The 24511-nt window shown below is 40.6% G+C and overlaps 1 protein-coding gene across 4 annotated transcripts in view; it reads right to left on the reverse strand.

Moving 5' to 3' along the window:
• SULF1 (sulfatase 1) overlaps nt 1–24511 on the reverse strand; it is a 161739-nt gene that overhangs the window by 123520 nt on the left and 13708 nt on the right. For all 4 annotated transcript variants that reach the window (XM_057735088.1, XM_057735085.1, XM_057735086.1 and 1 more), the window contains exon 2: nt 4390–4484. The gene's annotated coding sequence lies outside the window, so the exon portion shown is untranslated. The remainder of the gene's footprint in view (nt 1–4389; nt 4485–24511) is intronic.

Here is a 24511-nt window from a genome sequence, read left to right on the forward strand (position 1 = left end):
ATATTTGCTACCAGTGGCACTAGGAACTCAAGATCAACACAGATCAAATGCTTCCTCTGGAAGCAGAATTAATCAGTCCTAAAAATGTCTTAACATGGTACAAGGCACTATTTCTTTTCAGGAAGTGCCAGCTTTCTATTAAGAAATAGATTCCGTCTTAACTTCAGAACACCCTTCAAAATTATCCTACCAAAAAGGACACTAATTTAAGATATCTGGCCTGACATCAAACTGTGTAATTACACTCTGCTTCATGAAATTCACTGTGTTGTAAGAATCCAAACACTCTGTCCTAAACTGTTGGCTTAGTGATCTTAAAAAATGTTGTGAACCTAGTGTGGGCCATTTTTCAGCACTGGGTGAGATAATTCTGCCCTTCTTATCCGTCTTCAAGATGTCTTGGGGGATATCTTAATGTGAGCAGGGTCCTTAGACCCCCTCCTAAGAAGCATGACCACAAAGTAACCTCTTGTAACACTTACGGGTCTGGACAGAGAACAAGACCATTGTGTGTGACCTGATTTCATTTCAGTGAATGTCCCAGTAAAGAATGACATCATCCCATTCTTTTTCTTGATCTCCACTTGTGACTGTCTCCAGCCCCCAGTCCCCCACACTCATCATAATTAACCTGCTCCCCCCCTCTCATTCCCCATTCCTCATCCCCACGGAAATTGCTATTTTTCTCTGAACATCCTGCCTGAATGTTTCATTAGGGCAAGAGCAAAGGGTTTTCCTCTGGTTGATCAACATTGATGGAGTTTGCTTCTTGGCTACATGAGACAAAGCATTATTCTGAAGGCAGCCAGAGCAGACTGAGAGGGCCGTCTGCTGGGTCTCAGTCAGATGGGACCGCAGAGCAGCCAGTTGAAGACGGCACCGCCTGACAGGCACGACGCTTTCCATCTCACTGGAGTCGGGTTTTCTTTAAACACAGACTCACTGGCTTGGAGGATGTATTGTCTAAACAAATCCACTGAACTACGTACATACCATGTGTGTACATGTGTATACTCGCACAAACTAGCACTTGCTTTATCACTTGGATTTGTATTGACAGACTCGCATGTGAAAGTATTTCATTTCAGACGGATGATGCAGGAGAAGACCCTTGTTGAAAAACCAGTGTGAAAATGCAACCAGATAGATGCGCTGTGTGAAGGAAGGCATTGATTGCGGTGTTTTGAGTATTTGCTTTCATAAGGAAAAAGCCAAATCAGCTTATGTCCCTCATCCACGTGATAGAAGATCCATGAATTTAAACTATGAGCCATGGAGACAGTGCAGAAACTGGAAACTGTTCTGATAGAAAGGCAGGTGAAAAAAAATCCGCATAAAATTCTCCAAGGCTCCAACTATGTAAACTAATAGGTAGTACCACATAAAATTACTGCCTTTGTAGGTCAAAAATAGTCAAATAGCAGCAATTTTCTAAGAGTCCACCTAGCAAAGTTTCATACAGAAAAGATTTATGGGCTTGGGTTAAGTGTGTGTGTTTTTTTAACTTTATAAAAAGTTCCTATTAGGTAGCAATTATACTGTTTTTACAACAAATACATGATTTTAACTGACATTGGGATTCTGTGTAATAAATTGTCCTCTTTAATGAGAAATGTTAAGGGCAAGAGTGGTCACAAAGAAAGTCTGCTTCTTAGCACGCCCCAATTCAGCTCTTTATACCCTGCAGCAAGTTTTACATGCCCTTGGATACCAAGACAAGGATAATTTTAGTGGTTTTTAGGGTCCACATCTGAAATTGATTCTTTGAAAAGACGTTGTTTACTATTAGAGTCTATGGACAATTTTTTTAAAAATACTTAAATTTAAATTAAGGTATTAAGTATAACTTAAATAATTAAAGTAATAAAAATAAATAAAGTCCCAGGGAGGCACAGTTAAGGCATGGTTATAACATTTTCCATCCCCCCAAAAGCATCAACAGGGCTAGGAAAGGTCTTAATTTCCTTACAAACAACATAGTCGCTGTTCTAAGTTACCCCATCTGTGAGCACCAAACCTTGTCTGACAGTGCAGTTTTTGAGTCCAGGAGGTACAATAGTGGCCATTCAGATTTTGGCAGGTGTATATCAAGCTGAAAACCAGGCTCCACAAAACATAACAGTCTGTCCCACAGGTGTGAACATTTTTGACAAGAGCCCTCAAAACCTCCCCCAAGCTGTGAAATTTAATTGTCCTTTCGGTGTCTTATTATATGTGAATACAACCTATCTCTCCTTGGAACAAGAGAGACTCTTCTGGCAGTCAAACAGCCAGGAGATGCTTGGGTAGCTTCTGAGGTTTGTTTATAACATCTCCTGATTCTGTTTCTTGCCTTATGTATTTTGGAGGTGATGCCTCCAAAGTTCAATGAACTGCAGGTAAGCAGTTCTTAAAGCTGGAAACACAGTAAATGAAAGGACTTTATACTCCAATGACACTAGCAGAGAGGCAATCAAAACTGCACAGGGCAGTATTTTGAAACCCTAACACTCATTAAAATGCTCCTGATTTTCTGAACCTGAATGTCTGAGCACACAAAGAAAGGACCCATTTCTTTCTACACAATTTGCCAGCTAGGAGGACAGTGGCTATGTGAATACAGATGTGGCAGCGGGAAGGGACTCAGCTACTGATCTAATCCAGCTCAAATGATGGATGAGGAGGGGCAGAGATCTCTGAAACTGGCAGCTGGTCAGACTTTGAATTTGGATCTTCCAGTCCAAAGACAGAAAAAAGCAGACTGAGCCGGCTCTAACAGGGGTTCTGCAGATTTTTGGGAAATAACTGGCATGTGTGTTAAATTTGAGCAAGTGATTCTAATTTCATCCAGTATTGGAGTAAACACATTTCTCTTTTCTTATAATAAGGACAGGCTGAGAAATGAAAGAATAATGCTTAAAACAGTGAAATGACTCACTAAAGGGAGAACAGTATGAAATGAAAGATTACTGGCCAGATACTAAACAACATGGCACCCCAGAAAAGTGGCCTCTTCATAGCACAAGAGAAACTAAGACAGATGCTTTGAGAAATAAGGTCTTCAATGGCCTCTTGGGAAGATATGGGGTGACCTCCAGTATGAAGGGTTTTCCAGCCTCTTCTATAGTTAATTTTGAATGACATGATGCCCAAGGACACCCTCTTTCTTTCTTACAGAAAAACTGATGCATTGGATTAGAGGTTCACAAGGAAAAGTTTCGGCAAACTGACTCAAGATGATGAAGCAGTCAAGAAGTCACGGTTCTACTGTTTATTGAACTTATTCCTAAGCAGATATCTTTTTCAGTTTGTTTTGGAATATTTTCCTCTCCCATTTGGACTTTCAAAGTAAGGAGACCTAAACTTCAACTTGTCTTCTCTTACTGTTGATTTAGCTTGGAAATAACCAGCATCTAATACATTACTGCTGAGACCCCAGACCACGAGCAGACAAAGCTCTGAGAATTAGAGAAAAACTACCAGCGCTCATGATTTTATGTCAAGGAGCTAACCTCAGTATCCCATACGTTTCCAGCCGTTTCCCTTCTTCACTTGCCATTTGCAGTATGAGGAACAAAATGTTTAATTCCATGAGTGTTAGAAAGAGAAGCTGGAGAAATCAACCCTCAAAAGACAAACCTGAAATTCAGGTCAGACTTGAAAATTTTGTTTTGTTTTGTTTGTGTGAGGTTCATAAGCTTTTTGGTGATTAAAGGACTTATTCCAAGTCAACCTGGGCTAACACAAGACTTAGAATGAAAATCAAGCAAAGGGCAATGATTTTGAACAGCTGCAAAACCCAAGAGGAACTCAACAGTCTCCCTGGTGTTAGTTTTCAATGAGGGTGGAAACAACTTTCAATGTTGACGTTTGAGAAAAGACTCCTGGAGGGGTGAGGGGGATATAAACTCATATGACTCAACACCCCTAAGAATGTTTTTGCAGCCAAGGTTGTATTGCTGAGGTGGGTCTCTGTGGCTCGCCCTGGCCCCACGACACGCTTGCAACCAATGTATTTGGCCAAGGCAAGAAACGGTGAGGTCAAGCTGTGAACAAGACAGGTGACATCTGTCGTTTTCATGCCTGAAACTGTGGATAGTTGGCCCACCATCAACAACGCCCCTAATTCCCCTGAGCTTCCCAAGTAGCTCATGACATGTTAATAAAGTTACATGATTGTTCAGATGGTTCTTTTGAGATTCCTGGAGATGATTTTCATAAAATGACCCTGACTTTTAGCTCTCTCAGCCAAGAAGAAGAACGTTACAGGAAGGGGCAGGACTCTTGACTCCTCAGTTTCTGATACTTCCCCACCCGTGAAGCACTCCCCTCTTCCAGTGATGTGGAGTACTCAGGTTTAATTAATGCCTTGGTTTAATTAATCAAGAGATCCATATTTGATATGAGTACCTTTGAGGATTTTCTGCAGTTACTCTGTCTTGGAGAACCTGCATGTCATTTGCCAAATTCACGTTCCTCAGAGGATGGGGGCTGGCTGTCAGCACCTGCGGTGGAAGAAAGCAAAAGTGCCATCAGTTGTGTTTCATCAGTGATTTATCTTTCAGATGTTGCCCTTTCACACCTTCAAAGGAGGACATCATTAGGAATAGCATTCTTCAAATTTCATCCAGACTGAATTTCTTTTTTCTTTTCTTTTTTTTTTTTTTTTTTTGATGTGGACCATTTTTTTAAGTCTTTATTGAATTTGTTACGACATTGCTTCTGTTTTATCTTTGGTTTTTGGCTGCGAGAATGTGGGATCTTAGCTCCCTGACCAGGGATCGAACTGACACCCCTTGCATGGGGAACGGGGAATCTCAACCCCTGGACTGCCAGGGAAGCCCCTGGACTGAGTTTCTTAAAATCACTCCAGGAGACTTTGAAGTATTGTGGGTCATTCAGCCTTTTTATAGAAGTTTCCCTTTGACTTTCTCTTCATCAAGGGAAAGACTCCATCAGATTCATTTCATATTATTCTCTGACTGGATTTCATAAAGCCAATGAAGAAGAGTTTCTTTTTACAGGTTTACAAAGTGTTCCAAGTTTGAAAGTTGAACGACCTCTAATTTCAGGTTCTACGACTTATTTTAAAGGAAAATGTGCAGAATCATAAAATCTAAAGTGACTGCAAGCTATTACTTGATGAATAGCAAAGTAAGCATTTACAAGTAGTTAAATATGTTTCTATTCTGCATTTATGAGTTGAAAAATGTGACTAAAATCAACTTCGATACTTTGAATAAGAGGAAACACCCATTTTAATGCACTAAGTATTTGATGAAGCAACCTTGCTGCCATGAAGAGCACATTTAACATGTATGACATATAAAACAGAAGAGGAAATGATATGCTATATTAAATAGACATATGATATGATATGTAAAATAGAAGATATATGATATGATATATAAAATAAGAGGAAAGATATATAGTAGCTATATCATATAAGGAAATACAAGCTATAAGACATAAGCTATAGGAATAGGAAAACAACACACTATTTCACAACTCTAAATTTCCTTCACATTTAAAAAATATTTCTCTTACCCGTGTAATAATAAGACATTTCATGTGGAGCTCTCTTACCTCTTCACTAGTGAATATTCTCAAAGGTAATGGGTGTAGCTTATTTGAATACAGTAGACCTGGAATCTCTTCTTGTTCTGAACTGGCCCTGGTGATTCAGGTTAAATGTGGATAGTCCCAAGTCCTCCGCTCTGTTCTGGAAGCTTCGCTCTTAGAGAGATTGCTGTGGCAGGACCACCCTGCAGCTGACCTTCTGCTGCAGGGCTCTTCCTCCCACACCACCCTTACCCTTATCACATCTCTTTCCGTTCGGGAAGATCAACTCCTCCACCCGTTTCCACCACCCTCTGTCATCTGACACACCCAGTCAGCTTTTGACCACGCCCCTGTTCTTCTCCTCCTGGAAGTTGGTGAGTTCTAGGAGAACTTTTATATTCTCTGATAACATTATAAATTATTATAAGCATCACGCAGATCTCCACTTTTTATGTATGTCTGGGAAGACATACAAATGTTTATAATTATAAATAGCATCGTGCGATCTTCCAAAGTAAAAGTTTACATTTGAATGCGAGGCTACAAGTATCTGGCTGTGGTCATGCTGGATTATAGCCTAATGTCAAACAACAACATCCCTTCTGTGGTTATTAGGAATCTACTACTGGGAGCAGCAGGAATTCCAGGCTACAGCATCCATTCGCTATTTTAACCTTGAGCGAGTTATTTCATTTCTCTATGCCTCAGTATCCTCATCTGAAAAATGAGGATGAAAAAGTTATCTATTCCATAGGGTTGATGTGAGGGTTACATGCAAACATCTACGTAGGAAATTTAGAAGAGTAAGTGGCCAACAACACTGGTGATCATTATTACTGGCATTGATTTTTTTTTAAGTCAGTAGTAAAGATACAACTTCCCTTGCAGTAGTAATTTGCAATCAAAAGACATTTTCATGGAATGAGACCAGAGTTTTCATACATTTTATCAATGGAGGCTTTGCTTTGTCATCTTTAAAATGATAATGTGTAGGAGAATCATGTAATAATTGAAGAGCTATAGGCTAGTAAAGAAAGAAGAGAGGCAGGTATTTATACCTGCTTGATGTGAGTACGCATGTGAGAGTCAAATACTTCTGCTGTGTGAAGTTTTACTTCCCAAGGAAGTAAGGTGATGGCATGACTGAACCACCATGGGTTTTAGGTTCATAATCTCGACACCAGCAGATAGATTGCCTGGGTCCTTTCCTCTTTTATATCTGCCAACTTGCAATAATTCACTATAAATAGTGAGAGTACGAAATGTGCAATGGAAATTTTTAATTAGAATATTTCTCTCTGTCTCTCTTTTTTTTTTTCACAATTTCATTAATGAACACTGGTTAAAACAAATTTATTCTTTAGTTTCAGCAAAACAGCATTATTTGGCAAATAAAACCAACACTACTAATTTTAACCAGTTAATTTGATTCCAACCAACAGAATATAATTGGTTTATGGTTTTGTTTATATTTAATTAGCAATGTGTTTTGGATTTTCAATGATATAAGTGTAACTATATTATTGTGGGTTTATAGTTATATAAATATAATGAAAGTAATTTATACCTAGTTTCGGGGGGTACTTATTTTAGTAACGGTTTAGCAGATAATGATGGAAATCAGCACCAGGCTCAACAAACCCATTGCTCAGGTTGACAAGTGCTGTCGGAGAGCACCCACCAGCCTGGCCTCCTCGGAGTCCAAGCCGTGAAACCCTTTAGAAAAGTTTACCTTTATTTCCTCCACATGTGAAAATTCTAAGCACCCCTCTGGGATCAGCTGACAACCTCAATTTTCATTTATCTCTCTCCCCGGAACTCCTACAACAACACTTAAAATCTGTGCCACATGATGTAGCATTTAGTTAGAGGGGCTCCAAGGCCGCCTAGACGGGGGAGGGTCTCGTCTCTCTGGTCAGGTTTTCAGATTCCGAAGCGTGAGGGTTGTACCTCAGGCTCTGTCTACATTTTACACTCTAACCATAATGTGGCCCCAGGACTCCACGCACTGATTGAGCATCACTGTAGAATCAGGATCTGAGTCACTCACTGACCCTGGGTTGTCTGGGAGTTTCTTCCAGTTCCGATGGAGCATATCTAATGATTCCTGAAGCAAGTTTGTGTTTGGGCCACACAACTTGAATGCAGCCGGGAACCACTGGCCTAGCATTGGGTCGTTTTGTCCTTTCTTTTTCTTAAGCCAGACCTATCATATTTTCTGCAAGTAATGACTCAGCCTGAGACTCAGGTGTGTGTGTGTGTGTGTGTGTGCGTGTGTGTGTGTGTGTGTTTGGAGTGAGCTCATATGAGTCTCAATTTCTCTGTTCGTAAAATAAAAGGTAAGATTGGAAGACCTCCAAAATCACTTCCTGCTCTAAACTTCTATAAAATGTTGGCACATGTGCCCATTAATTTGACATTAACATCCACAAATAAGTGTGGGTGTGTGCCAGAATTTCACCTGCTGATAAAACGTCAGGAAGTTAAGCTTGATGGTTTAAGAGCTGTACTTTAAAAGTTTGGTTTGGCTTCTCTCTCTGTATTAGTGTGTTTTTGCACTTAGCACTTAGGAATCCATGCTGGAAAGCAAGTAGCTGATTGAACTGAGCTTTCCTGGCTTTCTCAGTTGTTCAGAAACTGAGCTGCATTTCCCGGCTCTCAAACTTCATAAACTCATCAGATTTTGCTGCAGAGAAAAGTCATTAAAATAACAATCCCCGGTGGAAGACACTAGCACCATTCATCATTAGTGAAATGCTGAAACAGTAACTGATAGGTTAAAACTGTGGATTGGTGGCATTTCTTTATACTGTACACATACGTGCATTTAGATAGATGTGTAAAAGAAATGTTTCTTTTCCTTAAGCTGTAGTCCTTTAATTGTCTCCTAAAAGTGGCTTTAGTCCTGTTGCAGACATGCATTTTGTCACTGCTCCCTTCACCTTGGAAAGTAATAACCAGTTCCAACTGCTTTCCCTAAGGAGTTGTTGGAAGGTCCAAAATGTCCTCATTAGAAAGCTTACGCCGAGCCACACAAATCTTGCCGTTGTGGATGGTGCACGCATGTGGGACTATTACTTCATGCACAATGACATGAGACCAGAAAACATGTGCACAGGAAGCCAAACCCAAGAGAGAGTTGGGGCACTTCCAGCTTTCCACAGAGCACAGAAATGAAGCAAAATTCAGCAATATTCTGGACTCAGGTGTCTGGGGGACGGCACAGCTGCACCCCAGCCCTCTTCAAACACTGCGTAGGAGAGCACAGTGGCTCAGGCAGCATCCAGCCTGGACTCAATCATTACGTCAGCAAACCGAAGAAGATTGTGAAGTTATAGCCTTTGCTTAGGATGCCAAGACTTTAAACGGTTTGAGTAACCTAAAAGCAGAATGGCCAGCACCATATATGGAAGCCCAGTGTATTCCCCATGCTTTCAATCGTGCTGGTGGGAATTCCCCCCAATAGATCTTGCTCCTTCTTTAAATACTAAACTTTTCCATGATGCAAGCTCATCCTATTCTAAAGTATATATCTGGTGATTATTTTGCATAACTGATATAGTAACAGTTCTTTTCTGGGACTCTTGCTTTCTTTTTTTATCTTTTTCTTTTTCTTCCTTTCTTTCTTTCTTTTTTTTTTTTTTTTTGGTTTTACTGTGGAAGCATTTTTAGCAAAAATAGAAACCTTTTTCATCATCTCAAAAACCAAAGATAATCTCTGAAGTTTGGGGAATTTGAAGTGAGCTATCAGAAGCCGGATGGAATTCAGATTATAATCAAATACTATCTTTCTGATGAGTGATAAAACTCTTTATATTTAGAGGTGACAAGAGCTTCTTAAATCTGTTTTTAAATGTGTTGATACAGTTTACCTACCAGGAGGAAATATTATACGACTTTGTGAGACCAGCCATGAAGGCTGGGGCTAAGCCCCTTTCATAATAAATGGTATTTGCTCTGAAGTGTGTGGGTAGGGGTAACAGCTCTGAAATCCAGGAAATCTGATAGAGGCTTTGCCATAGAAGATTAGAAAGGGTGAAAGGGTATAAGAAAACTAAGGTTATCAAGTAATCAGACCTCAAAGACTTAAAGAGTCACAGCTTCCTGTCTGCTAATCAGATTGTTTGCTATTCATTCTAAATGTTAAAATTCTTCCCATTGTTATCTTTAAAAAATTCACAGACGTTACACACCTCTCTTTTCCAGGTACCCACTGTTCAAGTCAATGGGAAGAACTTCCCGCTCAGCCTGAAGAAGGAGGAAATGTTTGTGGGGTACGTCATGGCCAAGTAAGTAAGAAATCACCTCCTTTGCTTTAGTCTTAGAAGTTTCCTCTTTTACTCTAGTCTCTAAGTGGGTCCCCGATTCAAGGGAAGTGAAAAAAACTTGCTAAGGGAAGAGCTGGTTTGTGATGAATAAGTACAAATTCTTCACGAATATGTATTCTTTTTGAATAAGTATTCTCCTCACCCACAGATCTCTTTCTAAGTCTCCGCTCATTCTGAAGGCTCGGAGGAAGCACATATTTCTCTTTTTGAGGGTATACACAGGTATTGGCAAGACTGCTCTGGACATGACCTTCCCGTTGAAAAGTGAATGGGAAACAATGCACTCAACAGCAGGGAAACGAGATGAAAGCTCAGAGCTGTGCGAGCCCCGAGACTGACATTTCTTGGGGGGACTGAGCATCGTGGGGAGAGCCCAGTTTTTATGTTTCTTCTCTAAATTTCTAAGACAAATCTGGCAATGTTAGACTTTTTAAAAACCACTTTTTACATATAAGCGATATCACTTGCATCATTTTTTTAGATTTCACATAGCGCTATCATGTGGAATCTAAAAAAGAGATACAAATGAACTTATTTACAAAACAGAAGCAGACTCACAGACAAAACAAATTTATGGTTACCAAAGGGGAAAGGGATAAATTAGCAGTTTGGGATTAACATATACATACTACTATATATAAAACAGATAACCAATAGGGACCTACTAGTGCAGGGAACTATACTCCATATCTTATAATAACCTATAATGGAAAAGAATCTGAGTAAAAGAATCTGAATAAAAGCATATATATATATATATAGAGAGAGAGAGAATATACATATATATAAAAGAATCACTTTGTTGTATACCTGAAACTAACACAACATTGTAAAACAAGCAAACAAAAAACAATACTATTTATGTACAAAAAAGATTAAACAAAAATCGACTTTTTTTTTTTCTTTTGGCCACTTCGTTCGGCATGTGGGATCTCAGTTCCCCAACTAGGGATTGAACCTGCGTCCCCTGCATTGGAAGGGCAAGGTCTTAACCATTGGACTCTTTATTTTACTTAATGTTGTAGTTTATCCTCTCAAACCAACATCACCCCAACTAAATCAATTTCCTTCTATGAACGTGTACCTCTTCTTGTTTTATGGTATTCTAGTATAGCTACCCAGTTGCCCAAGCCTAAAACTAATATTATGGACATTTCCTTTTTCTTCATTCTTTCATTCAGTCCTCAAGTTGAAAATGTTCCACCTTCTACATATCTCTGGAATCTGTGCCCTGTTGTCCACCTACACTGCTCAGGCCCTCAGCGTTTCTCACTTGTTTATGACAATAGTTTTTTAATCGGTCTCCTAGTTTACAGCTTTATCCCTCCTTAGGCCTTTGCCCAACCTACATTCCACACTGCATAGCAGATGATCTATATAAAATCTTCCTACAACATAAATCACATCTACTCTCCACCTTCTCAACTCCAAGCAAATTCTTTCCTAGTCTCTCCATTGACTCAAGGGTAATCTTGAAAGTGCCAGATCTGGGCGAGGTAAGGAGCTTGTGCTACAAATGCTTCCATCATGGACATGGGTTTGCTACAAACAAAAAAACAAACAAACAAGATAGTCTATTGAACCAAATAATGTCTTAGTGATATAGGTGACATATTTCAGCCCAAGCTCTTTATATCGATGTGAACTTATAAAACAAACTTTTTTTGGATCACGAGCTGGTCCAAAAAGACTCATGAGCATGAGTTTGAGTTTTACTAGAGCAATGGGTCCAAACACCTCAGCATGAAGCACCACAATATCCGTGATCAGATCCTTGACTAAATCTCCAGCCTCCCTGGATTCAACATTCCAGCACCAACTGCAACCAGTTCCCGTCCTCTGGCTTTCTCACATAGTCTGCTCTCCAATGCTCTTCCCTTCTGAAATGTCCTTCTACACCTCCTGCTGATCCTTTAAAAGTCACACAATCAACATCATTTTTGTAAAAATTCCTTCGACTTTCACTGGGGAGAATTACTCTGGCCTCAATTCTGTCACTTAATCACAACACACTTCTGTTTTTTGCAAGTGTTAAACTGTTAAGAAAATTATCTGTTTCCTCGGAGTAGGAACTCTTCCAGGGCAGGATATTAACCTTCTTCATTTTGGTATCACCAGCGCTCAGCACAGCATGCAATACATGCTAGATACTCAAAAAACTAAGGCACTGAATCAAAGATGAAAAAAGAGAGTAAATGGAAAAGCCCTAAAGTTGAATGAAACACTGCTATTTTCAGACACTGTGCTAGATACTTTACATATATTCTTTCCTTTTAGTCCTTTCAACAATCCTCTCCTTGGGGTAAGCAGTACTGCTCTCTGAGGCTGAAAATCTGAAAGATCTTGCTGCTGGTCATATAATCATGTAATGGCAAAACCAAGCCTCCAGTCCCGATCTCATCATAGTTTGTGTTCTTTCTGCCATGATTGAGTATGCTTTTGAGGTTAACATTGAGATTATGTGGCTGATTTTGTAACTAAATTAGCTAGAGTATAGATTTTTAGTGTTGACAGCTCACTTTTAAATGTAGGGGGAAAACCAAGTAGAATCCAGTCTTATTTTCAACTTTAATTATGCCTTAGAATTTCCTGGAAGCCACAGAGAATTTTAAGTGGAAATGTCATTTAAAGGGAATCTTAAAAATAGACCTAATTTTATACTGTTTCCCATGTTTGTTGAATAAATAATGAATAAATAGTTCTGTTGCATTCTGAAATTTGATACGAAATCTTTCCACTTGGTCTATTTTGGCTATTACACTATCATGTAAGATACACTTGATCTTAGCCAAAAGGCAGAGAAGCAATTATTATGTAAGATAGTGAACACTGGATAGTTACAAAAAATATGAGTTCAGGATGATTAAATATATATATATGTTTAAATATATATATACATTTAGGTATCCTGAACTCTTTTATACACACACACACACACACACACACTGATATACACACATTATATGTGGTTTTCATAGCTGTTCATCTAAAGATAAAGGCAATTAAACTCAGTGGATTAATAGCACTTTTGGCACAAAAAGTGAGAGGCCTTACTTTTCTCCATTACTGTCAATTTATATTTCTTAGTTTTCTTGCCTGAAATAAAGACTAATTCTCTATATCTCATAGTACACCAACTTATAATCATGGTTTTATAAATGTAAGTTGAACAACTACCCAAAATATAACTTTATTTTCTTGGCTTATTCATTTGGCGAATCATACTTTCTAGGTGTTTAGAAATTGTATCTTTCTTAGTGTTACCCTAGAGTTTTAAATTCATCTTTTGTTGAAAGACAATTTCTCAAAGCCAAGAGCATCATCCCTGAGAAAAACACTGTTAATTCAGCATCCCTTACAGACACATGGTTTAATAACAGAGCATTGGGTTTTGCCGGTGCTTAAGAAGTTTGTGCCCATGTTCCTTTAATATTTAGACCCTTCAGCTATGCAGCGCAAAACTTAATAAGAATTCACATGTCCACTCTAGTTACAGTGTCTTGCCGGGCTTACAGAAGCCAGTGCAAGTTTCAAGCCTACACCAAAAAATGGGATTTATTTCATAGCGTGAAAAGAAACTTCCGACAATTATATTTGCCTGAAATTGTGAGCACTGAAAGCAGAGAAATTGAAGCTCAAAGTTGCCACATCGTTTCTGGCTGCCTAACAAGCCAGGGGAATAACCAGGGCTCCTTTGTAGGGTGAGATGTGTGTCTGTGTGAAGAACAGCCAGCTATCCCCAGGACCAGGACACAGCGAGAAAGGGGCAAGTCCAGCACCTCCCCTGGGTGTTATTTTGTTAATAAGTGAATTATCAACAGAAACCTCTTTCCCCTCCTATTATTTTTAGGAGGGGCCCAATTTGGATGGAGGACTTTGGCCAGAAACACACTTCCCATCGTGGCAGCGTCTGAGGGCGGGAATCCACTCTCGTGAATAAGTAAGATGAAATGGACAAGGGCAGTAAGGAAACTTTGCCTCCTTCCTTTTGAAAGAAAAAGTAGAGCATCATACTTACAAAAGCTGCCTTCAAAATCTTCTTTGGAGAACAAGCTCTGGGAACTGGGAGCCTGCAGAGGCACAGAGATAAGGTGGCAGCGGGGCTTCCTTCCTCCTCCTGGGGGCGAGAGTCATTGTTCCTTATCTTGCTGACCTCCGGGCGCGAAGGCCCGGCCTCTGACCCCCGCTGCCCCACCTCCCGGCCTCGGCGCCTCGGGTCGGGGTTTCCTATTAGCGGCTCCAGCCGCCCAGCCTGACACGGGCCCGGGGATGCATTAGGGCCAGTCTGCGAAGTGCTTGCGAGATTCAGAGGGTTATATAAGCCCGCGTATTATTATCATCACACACCCCCATAGAACCAAGGCTGCCAGACAAACAAAAGGCAGTTCCAAGAAGGGGAGGAGCAGAGGCAGAAGTTACACTGGGGGTGAATTTCAGGACACTGCTGAACTGGCTGGAAAAAAAGGCAGCTCAATATATGTATGCAAACCTCGGCAACCAAACGGAGCTGCAGCTGGCGGGCCAGCCACACGGGGAGGCTCCTCGGAGGCAGGGAGAGAGGGGGACGAGGGCAGCGGGGGTGGGGGTGGGGGTAGGCAGGGCTTCCAGGCTGCGGTCCCAGCTACCCCTCCACCGGCACCCGGCACAGTAGCCGCCCGTGGCGGGACGGAGTGGATGAGAAAGATGTGGTATTTGGAAAGGCAGGCGTTCCAGAGACCAAGTGCTTAGTAAACACGGATGTTTCTGAGACTCAGACCAGGTGCTTCTGCTGCTTCGCTTTCGTCCTGGTCTCCTGTTTTCCTAATGATGGTTTGCAGGGAGTTCCCTGGGCCAGGGCCGAAGCCTCCACGTTCATCCTCTATTTTAAATCTCCGTGGGTCTCTGTTCTTTTCTCTGTGGGAGCGAAACCCCCAGCCAGAGGGTTCTTTAGGCCAGAGCCTGAGTCTGAGAAAGTTCTGGTTCACTCGGAGCACCCATCCTCCCCGCTACCTCCCTCCCCAATCCTGCTACCTCCAGTTTTCTTTAGATTATGTTCCTGCCCTCTTCCTGGCCCTGCTCCCCAACATGCGAGGAACTTCCTCCTCCTGGCACTGGCGGCCTGCACGTGTCACCGCACTAATTAGCCACTTCCCATCCTGCAGCCCCTCACCTACTCCAGCTCCTGAGAACATGAATCATTCTCTAAAGAAGCCCTTTCCGTTCCTTCCCACCCGTCCTTCCTCACATCCTCCCCCTCAGCCTGGTATGTCCTCCCTCCCATTTCCTTCAAAGCGCAGGTCAGATCCCATCTTCCCCACATAATTTCCCCAATTTCCCTTCTTTTCTCCCCATTGACCCGGCTTCTCTGTTGTAATTCTTCACCTCCGTCCGGCTTCATAAGTCTGGGGTCTCATGGGGTTCTCTGGGGTGGCCTGGGACAGGCCCTTCCTGAGCGTTGGCTGGATTTAGCTGACAGCGGACCTGACATCACCTGGGCCATCAGACTTGGAGTGGAGGAGCCCCAGGTAACCTCGGGGCTCAGGTGAAAGCCCATGTTGATGGACTGCTGAAGCTGTGCAGTGGGCCAGGGGGTTTGTGATAGCTTTTACTTTTGAGTATGTTGGCAAATTTTCATAAATTAAAAAAAAAAAAAGAAAGCTTTATAAAACATGGAGAGGAATGTCTAAACTTGTGTCACATTCCTTTAGGACGTGTGTTCGTGAGGGTACCAGGAACGCTGGCCTCTACTGAGCTCCTGCTACAGTATATCAGGAGACCCCTGAGATGGAACTTACTTCCTAGAAAGCTGAGAAAGTTCCCGAAAGGGAAGATTTTCAGAAATCACAGACTTCTGGGATGCATCTTGTGAGCTAACTCCTCCACTGTGGAGAGAATGCAGACTATCACAACAGCAGCTCAACCAGAGAACAGTGGCTCTCTGGTGATTTGTTTTATGATACGGGGTGAAGCACAGAACTCGAGCTGTCAGGTGTTGAATTTCTGTGGCTTAGCGTTCAAGGATTCTTCGTGGCATTCCCCTGTTAGTCTTTGGTGAAAGCGGTGTGCTGTCAATGCCATCTGTGGTGGTTGGATGGACAGTGATGTCATGTAAGAGACGGGGTGTGTCGTGCACACAGAATGTGCAGTGAATTAGAAGAATATTCCCGCCTCCTCTAATTTTCAAACCGACTCAGGTTTGAAAGAGGTATGTTGGCCTCCAGTTCTTGAGGTCTGGGCTTCAGGAAGGACAGAGGTCTCATTGCAATTGAGTTGTTCTCATGTGAGATCGCCCCTCTTTTTGTTCTGCTCAAGTAAGAATCATCTTTGTTATCACTACCACGATTGAGCCCCAAGTGTCAGGCACTGGCTAGATGCTTTACGTGCGTTCTTAACACAGCGGATGCCCTAAAATAGAGCTATTAAAAAAATCGTCATTTTACAGATGGGAAAACTGGTCATACAGCTTAGGAAGTGACAGAACTAGGATTTGAATCTAAGTCTGTCTCTGATTTTTCCATTCTGCTGAAAGCTGGAAGGAACCTTCGTATCTCATCTGATTTTCAAACTGGGTTCCAAGGAGCACCAGACTTCAAAGGAAGTGCTTCAGGAGTCTTGGGTGGGTGTGGGGATAGGGAGGGAGCAAATGTGAGGAGGAGACCAGGTCAATTGGGCTTGCGCGCCGTTCATTGTGTTCAAACAGAGAGGCTTCATTTGCATCCGTTTTATAGAGCGACTTTAGACTTTGTTTAAAACAAGGGTTTTGCTACTTAAAAAGTTATTTTGAAACTCTTGATCTTAGTTCGGCTTCCTCATTAAAAAGGTACAGAACTTGAGGTCCAGAGAGATTAAATAAATGCCTTGCCCAAGATTTTATAAGAGGCCCGGCGTTAACGTCAGATGTCCAGGTTCTGCCTGGAACCCCAGGTCTCCCCGCGTCCTTTATCTCCTCACCAGTTAAACTGCAGGGAAAGTGAGAGGACGTCTGGCGTGACTGTGTTTCCTGACAGCATCCTTCTTGAAAACCGAAGGCGGCATACTCTTCACTTTGGCTCCCTAGACCATTTTTCGTCTCTTTGGCTCAAAGTCTGAATTGGTCAGCATTGCTCAACATTCATTTCATTGGCAAGTGAAAATCAAGTGAGGAGTAAATGTGTAATTTGTCTGGATGATGTAGGGCTCTCTTCCTCTTTTCATTCAAATCAAAGCAAGTAGCAGAGGATACTTCTGCATGAATCACCTATCTGATTATATAGCCTTGGCCTCAGAGTACTGCAGTCAAAAGTGACTTTTTTCACAGGAGACACAATCAGTGTGGCAAGAACATTACTCTTAGAGGGGCCGGTATAGCCAAGGAGAAGTGAGCATCCCATAAGTCCCCATGGTTTGTGTGGTTTGTAAAGTCTGAGATTTCACATGCTGCTTTGATATCTTTGAGCTTCACGGGGCCCCAAGGGGCTGTGAATTCCCCTGCTTTTTATCTGCTATGCTCCCACCCAAGTGGGAAAGACTCCCCAGCTGGCTAGTTCCCGTATAGCTGGACATCAGCACTCCATCTGGTCCTCATCCTAATAGGTTTCACTTCACTGCCAGCCCACCCAGTCATTGCAACAAGCCAATCACATCCTTCCTTGGGAACCAGGGTACCCCTTACCGTCTTGTTACTACAGAGCCTGCGCCCCACAGCCCCTTCTTTTTTTTTAACTAATTTTTATTGGAGTATAGTTGCTTTACAACGTTGTGTTAGTTTCTTGCTGTACAGCAAAGTGAATCAGTCATACGTATACATATAACCATTCTGTTTGGATTTCCTTCCCATTTAGGTCACCACAGATCACTGAGTAGAGTTCCCTGTGCTATACACTAGGTTCTCATTAGTTATCTGTTTTATACATAGTAGTGTATGTATGTCAATCCCAATCTCCCAATGCATCCCATCCTCCTTTCCCCCTTGGTAACCATAAATTTGTTCTCTTTATCTGTGATTCTATTTCTGCTTTGCAAATAAGTTCATCTCTACCATTTTTCTAGATTCCATATATAAGCAATATCATAAGGTTTGCTTTTCTCTGTCTGACTTACTTCACATAGTATGATAATCTCTAGGTCCATCCAAGTCATTGCAAATGGCACTATTTCGTTCCTTTTTATGGCTGAGTAATATTCCATTGTATATATGTACATCTTCTTTATCCATTCCTCTGTCCATGGACATTTAGGTTGCTTCCATTGTCCTGCCTATTGTAAATAGTGCCCCACAGCCCTTCTTGCTCCCCCTGTTCCTGAATGCGGCCTCTATGTTGCCCCATGTGGCACAAAGTGTCTGCTTCCCCTGGGCTGTTAGTGTATGTGACTAGTAAACCGCTCTTGATCTCGTGTCCAAGAACCCTAGGGCAGGACTCCCTCCCTCCCCAACGGGGTGAAGAGGAGGTGAACAAAACAATGGCCAGACATTACTGCTAATACTAAATGGAATTTTCAGAGAACTAGTGCCAAATATCACATCCTTTGGAGATTTGCTAGGCATCAGGCTATTGGCAATTAGAAATGAATTTTAATTGAAATTAGCCAGAACTGACCTAATAAACTCACCTTTATTAATTTCAAGGCCCCTGAGCTTTCCCATCTGCTCTTTTTAATGTTTATCATTCTCACCTGGAGATTTTTGCAAGCGACAGCATTGTTCTCTTTGCTGAGATGGCTTAACTGTGGTCCTGCCCAAAGGCAAAGGAATCAAAAGATGACCCTTCCATGCCTGTCATTTAAGTCTTTACTAACTGCATTCTTTCAGAACAATGTAGCAGAAAGAATTTTTCTCATTTCTACAGACAAGATCCGCTTATAATAAGCGGATCTTTTTTTTCCATCTGAAACATATTAATGTACAATATTTCCAAATTCTCACCCCTAGAAACAAAGCCTTTGATGTAATTTCTCTCCCTGTTTATGAGATTTACAATAGGAAGGTTGTGTTTGTACTAGATTTTGGCTCGAAATTAATCTTTTTCTCCTCAGCATGTCTATAGAATCCAAGCATTTCGTTATTTAGTCATTTCCAAATATTAAATGCTTGTCATTCTTGAACAACTATCTAATCTTCCCTTTAGGGGTGCAGAAACCGAGTTGTGGAACTTGCAAATCATCGCTGGGACACAGGTCATTCTAAAGGCTGTGGCTACCGGTGGAAATGCTTTCTTCCACACATCTTAGATTACAAAGTAAAATTGTAAATTGTCTCATAAGCAGCAAGTATGACATCCTCCAATTATTAAAAGTATTCATTAAAAGCTCATTTGCATTTCGCCTTATGAGAGAAGCTTTATGGAGTCAATAAATATATTCAGACTCTACCACCAACCTCAACACGGGCTGTGCTAGAATCACTTCCCCTCTCTCTGGACTGTGCCTTATTCGTAGTCCAATTGGACAAGGGTTCGTTTAAACCACATCTGGTGCTCATCAAACCTCTATTTTAGGAGTGGGGAATTCTTTTTTGGAGATAGATTCTGTCTGGAAGGTCTGTGGCAGCAAACAGTCCTCATTAAATTTCACAACATTTTTACCAGCATATAGACAGTACTCGCTTTTATGTGATTATGGAATCCAGGCAAAACCTTGCACCCCCACTTCAAAGAATTCCTCACTTGACTAATTCTAAAGAGTAAATTGATTTTCTCATCATTTGTTGTGTTTGACAATAGAAAGGCTGACACAGCAACATTGCTAAAATGACAGCTCGTTTCTATTCGAGGGGAAGGAATTTGTGTTAATATTGTGAATGACTGGCATCTTTATGAGAAATGTGAAATCATTTATCCTCAGCAATAACCTGCCTAGGATTAAAAAGTACTTGGTACTTAGAACGGAAGTCATCTGTCAGGAGAAATTATTTAGACGGATGCAAATGAACTGAATAAATTGGCTTCCTAATTACGGTGTATATTCAAGTTTGTTAAAAATCGGTTTGAGCTGGAGAATTTGGAGAGGATCTTTCAAGAAGTGATCTGACATTCTGCTGGGGGAAAAGATAAGACATTCGTTTGAAAAATTCCTTTCACATTTCCTAAGAATTTCTGGAAATGATTTAAGAAGCAAGGGCATGTAAATCAAGGGAAATGACATTAAATAAGTGCATGTATGTCTTGCTAATTCGGAACACCAGTAACAGTGCCTCATGGAAAACACCAGTGTTCGTGGTGATGCCCTAGATTCTAAATAACCAATAGTGTTTGTTTTAACCCTCTCAGGGCCAGCTTGGGCGTGAACCCACGGGAACAAGTCTAAGTCAGCCCTTAACAAACGATGTAGAGATCAGTCTGTTTTCTGTAGGAGTTGTTCCGCTCTTAATGGGCGTGGTGTTGCACACCAGTTAGCAAGTTTTTATTGGAATCTCAGTCTTCTCTTCCTCGCCAGCTTGACAGCAAAGCTTCACTTAGCTCTTTACCAAAAAGCCTAGTAAATTGTGGGAAGAAGCACTTTACTGGCACTGGCAATTTAATTAGTTTGGAAAAAAAGGGTGTAAATTGCAGGCAAATGTAAACTCCCTCCATGTAATTAATGATGGGGTTTACTGTTTAGCGTTTATGCAGAACTTTCTTTTGAGAGTCAGCATTGGTTTTTGAAGACAAACTGACTTGGATTCAAATCCTAGCAGTACCGGTGTGTAATTTTTGTTTTTTAGTCTAGTTCCTTTCCTTCTAACTAGAATGATTAGTACAGGAATAACGAAGTCTGAAAGTGAATAGCTGTGTCCAGCATGTGGTCAGTACTCAATATCATTCAGTGTCTCCTTCCTTTTCTGGCTCCTTTAGGGTGTTCGTGTCCTGATCACTAGTTCAGTATTATTTGCCCAGAGTCAGTAAAAAACCTTCCTTTTTTCAATGAGCACGAACTGAGCGTGACCCTGGCAACAGCTGCTTAGGCTTCTGTATTTAAATATAAATATTAAATGATATAAAGAGATAGCAATGAGTCTCTTTAAAAAGATAATGATTGATAATTATTATTAATAATCTGAATGTTGTGCCTTCAGCCCAGAGACAGTTATTCAGGGCATCAGGAAAACTCAAGCTGTTAGGGTTGGTGTCAGAAATCCAAAGAAAGCTTTTGCTAGGAAACAGTGGATTAGAGAGACATAGAAAAAAATGAACTAAGGGCATATCATCCACAAAATTCAGTCATGCTGAATCCAGTTTTTCCCCTCTAGTCTTTTTGTGAGCAGGTGGAGGAAAAACTGGCAAATGCAAAAACATATATGCCAGAGAGCAGAGGCTGGGCAAAGCATAGGCACACAGACTGGGCAGAGAAGATGAGGAGAAAGCAGAGGTGTGGGGGATGTAGCTGACCGCAGGGGCTGCAGTCTCTGAGGGATGCTGGTAGAGGGTGTGCTAAGCCTGAGGCAGGAAAAAGCTTCATTCTGCAGAATCTGCAAGTACCCATGTCTGGGGCTGGCAGGTATATTATAAGAAGAACCAGAGGCAAAGAGCCCAGGCCTGAGGCAAGGGTGATGGACAGCAGGAGGGGTGAAAACGGGCAGCACTTGAAAGGAATTACTTTAAATGCTGTAAACTGGTGCCAAGTGGAGAAACCTGAGACCCAATGTGTGATTGACTTCCACGAATGCACTTTTTACCCTGAAATTCCCTGACATTGCAGTCAAGTTAAGCTGTGCACTTAAGGTGTCTGTGTGCTGGGCGGGAATGCACGGGGTAGGACAAAGGTCATATTACTAAAGCAGGAAAGAGTCAGGAGAATGTGGTCCTCTTAGTTCACCTAACTATTCTTGTTTGAGGAAAAATGGATACAAGTGAATATTATCGGAAACTTTGGAGTGGGAAGAACCACAAAAGGCACAGCTGGAATCATGGGTTGGAAGAAAGGAGGTGGAAAAGTGTATCCCCTGTTCCTGCCACTTACCGTGACCTCACGTCTTCCCTGACTGGTCCCCTCCTGCGTCCTTGTTCAGCTGACACCGGTGAGGGCACCTTACATAGTAAGTCAGCTGTGTTCACCTTTTATCCTGACTGGTTATAGCAAAGGAAAAAATCACGGACTCCCACCAGTGGTGAAACTGAGCATCACTTTCGTCATAGAGACAGATTATCCAAAAAAGGTTATCCAGATAGTTGGAATCTGTCAGATTATTGACAGAGCAGCTCAAGTTTCCAAGAGCTGGCTTAAAATGTTTCTTAAAGTGAAATTTGTTTTCTTCTTTAGGTTTTTTTTCTGGCTTTGAAATTGTGTGTTTTGCTGTAAAGCCAAGGTTTGGCAAATTGAACCAACTCAGTTTTTAGGTCTTGTATTTAAGTATTTAGATCATGATGTCTGAAAAGCTTTTTAATAGAGAACTCCAAACATCATTTATTCATTTAACAAACATTTACTGAATGCTCGATGTGTGCCAGAAGCTTCTGCTGATGCAAATAGGATTTGGTACCTGCTTTTCCAAACATATGCTTTTCCATACAAACTGTGTTCCTGGAAAGAATTCTCTTGAATGCAGAATTTAAAGATCACTGAATATATGGAAAAGAAATTGGCTAAAATATCAACTGAGCTTAAAGGGAAAATGTGGAATAGGACAATTTAATTAATGGTAGGAGATTCAGAGTGGTCCAGGTCCTGCCTTAACTCCTATGGTTGTACACATCGATCAAGTTAGTCAAACTCTCAGACATGTGTCCTTGTTCGTGTGATGGGGACCATGAGAATTGCGTATCATAGAGATGCTGAAAAAATTAAAATAGATAAAGTATATAAGGCACTTACTTGTACACAGCAGGTAGGTATTCAATAAATCTTAGCTGTTATTATGTATAATATTAGTAAATAAAACATAGGCATCTTTTTTAGTCATTTAGTTTTGCTCTTTAAGGGAATGTTATTGCTTTTTTCTATTACTAAATAAAGCATGAGTCCTAGAATTTTTAGATATGGTCATTAGGGGTATAAAAGGCATTGGAATGTCAAGAGGATATATTGGAATGAGTACTGGCTCTGGAATTTTAGGACATGAGTACCTCTCTGAAGAATATGACTGTCAGTAGCTATGAACAATAATGATACAAGTAACCTTCACAGCTTGTTTCTTAATCTATAAAATGGGTCCAATAATGCCTGCACTATCTACTTCATCCAAAGAGTTATGAGTATCAAATAAGATAGGATTGTAAGAATGATTTGAAATAAGTAATATGATATATAGGTAAAAGTTATAGCTAAATAATAATTATGAGTTTTCCCTGAGTTATAGTACTGATTATTGATGAGTGGCCAAAAGTGTAATTGTGGTTTATAAATATTTTAAGTGGAAATTACTTTTCAGTTTTTACAGAAATAGATTATAGGTTTGGAGGAAGTGTGGAGAAATAGAAGACCTGGATTCTAATCAGCTCTATTAGCATATGCAAATTATTTAACTCCTCGTGTCTCTATATCTTTTATAAAAAAGTTTGTATTTGAAAATAACTACAAAAAAAATCTGAGGTTTAGAGAACTGAGCTATCCTACAGAAAAGTTGCAAGAATTATAGAAAAAAACACTTGTACACCATTTACTCAGATCCGTATATTGCTAATAGTTTGCCCCGAACTTTTTATCAATTGGTCTCTCACTTTCTCTTTCTATGTATTTATGTATGTTTGCATGTATATATTTTGTTCATTTGTTTGTTTTTCTTTGAATTCAGTGAAAGTTGCATACCTCATGGTCTTATAACCCTAAATATATTTTAGTGTGTATTACCTAAGAATGTAGCTCCATTCTTATTCTTTAAAAGGGGCACACGTACTTAGTTGGGTGACATGCTCCACAGGGTGTTCAAAATCAAATGAAATGTTTGAGAGCACTCTGGAAAGTATAAAGTGTTATATAAAATTAAAAACTTCATAAACTGAGAAAAGGCAAATTACATAAAACATCAGAGGACTTGCTAAGGAAGCACAAACTAAAGAAGTCCATTGTCTATGTGTATAAGAAGCTAAAGATAGGGCAAACTTAGGAGTCTCTGTGATGAGTGAGGGAAACAAGAAAGATGCTCTCGAGTTATATTTCTTCTAGAAGTACTTGCATCTTTTTTGTGTTGTTTTTTTACTTTTGCCGTTAAGTGGCATTTAAGTTTGCCATTTTATGTGGTCTTTTTCGGTGGCGATTATGAGCATGTTTGAGAAAAAAATTATAGAAACTCAAGGGCAATTGCTGCTCAATGGCAGAACAAAAGAACTGTAAGGAGTTTGGGAAGAACTCAGCTTTCTGTCTTCTGGTCCTCTGTTTGAGTAGTGAAAATGACCTGCTTTCTTTTCATTGTAAACAGCGGTTGAGATGCAAATAAATAGGAAAGCATGTTTTACAGAAGTGGTCAATGTATAGGCTTAGTTGGAAATAGTATAAACAAAGTATTCTATATATTTTTCATAGAATCCTTTTACAGTACTCACTGTAATTAAGATTTAGCTATATGACAAACAGATAATTATTCTGCCAAATACCTCTACGTTCACAATCGAATTCTCCCTTTCGTCAGCAGATGTAGTACTGGTAAGCCTGATTTCTTCATAATTATAACCAGGTTTCCAATCACACTCTCCAGTGAATTGAAATATAGCCAATAACTTAACAATCTGAATGCAAATGCTCTTTTTCCTGTGACATATTTCTTCCATTGCTCT

This window comes from Hippopotamus amphibius, chromosome 5, assembly GCF_030028045.1.
Source record: "Hippopotamus amphibius kiboko isolate mHipAmp2 chromosome 5, mHipAmp2.hap2, whole genome shotgun sequence".
Lineage (NCBI taxonomy): Eukaryota > Metazoa > Chordata > Mammalia > Artiodactyla > Hippopotamidae > Hippopotamus > Hippopotamus amphibius.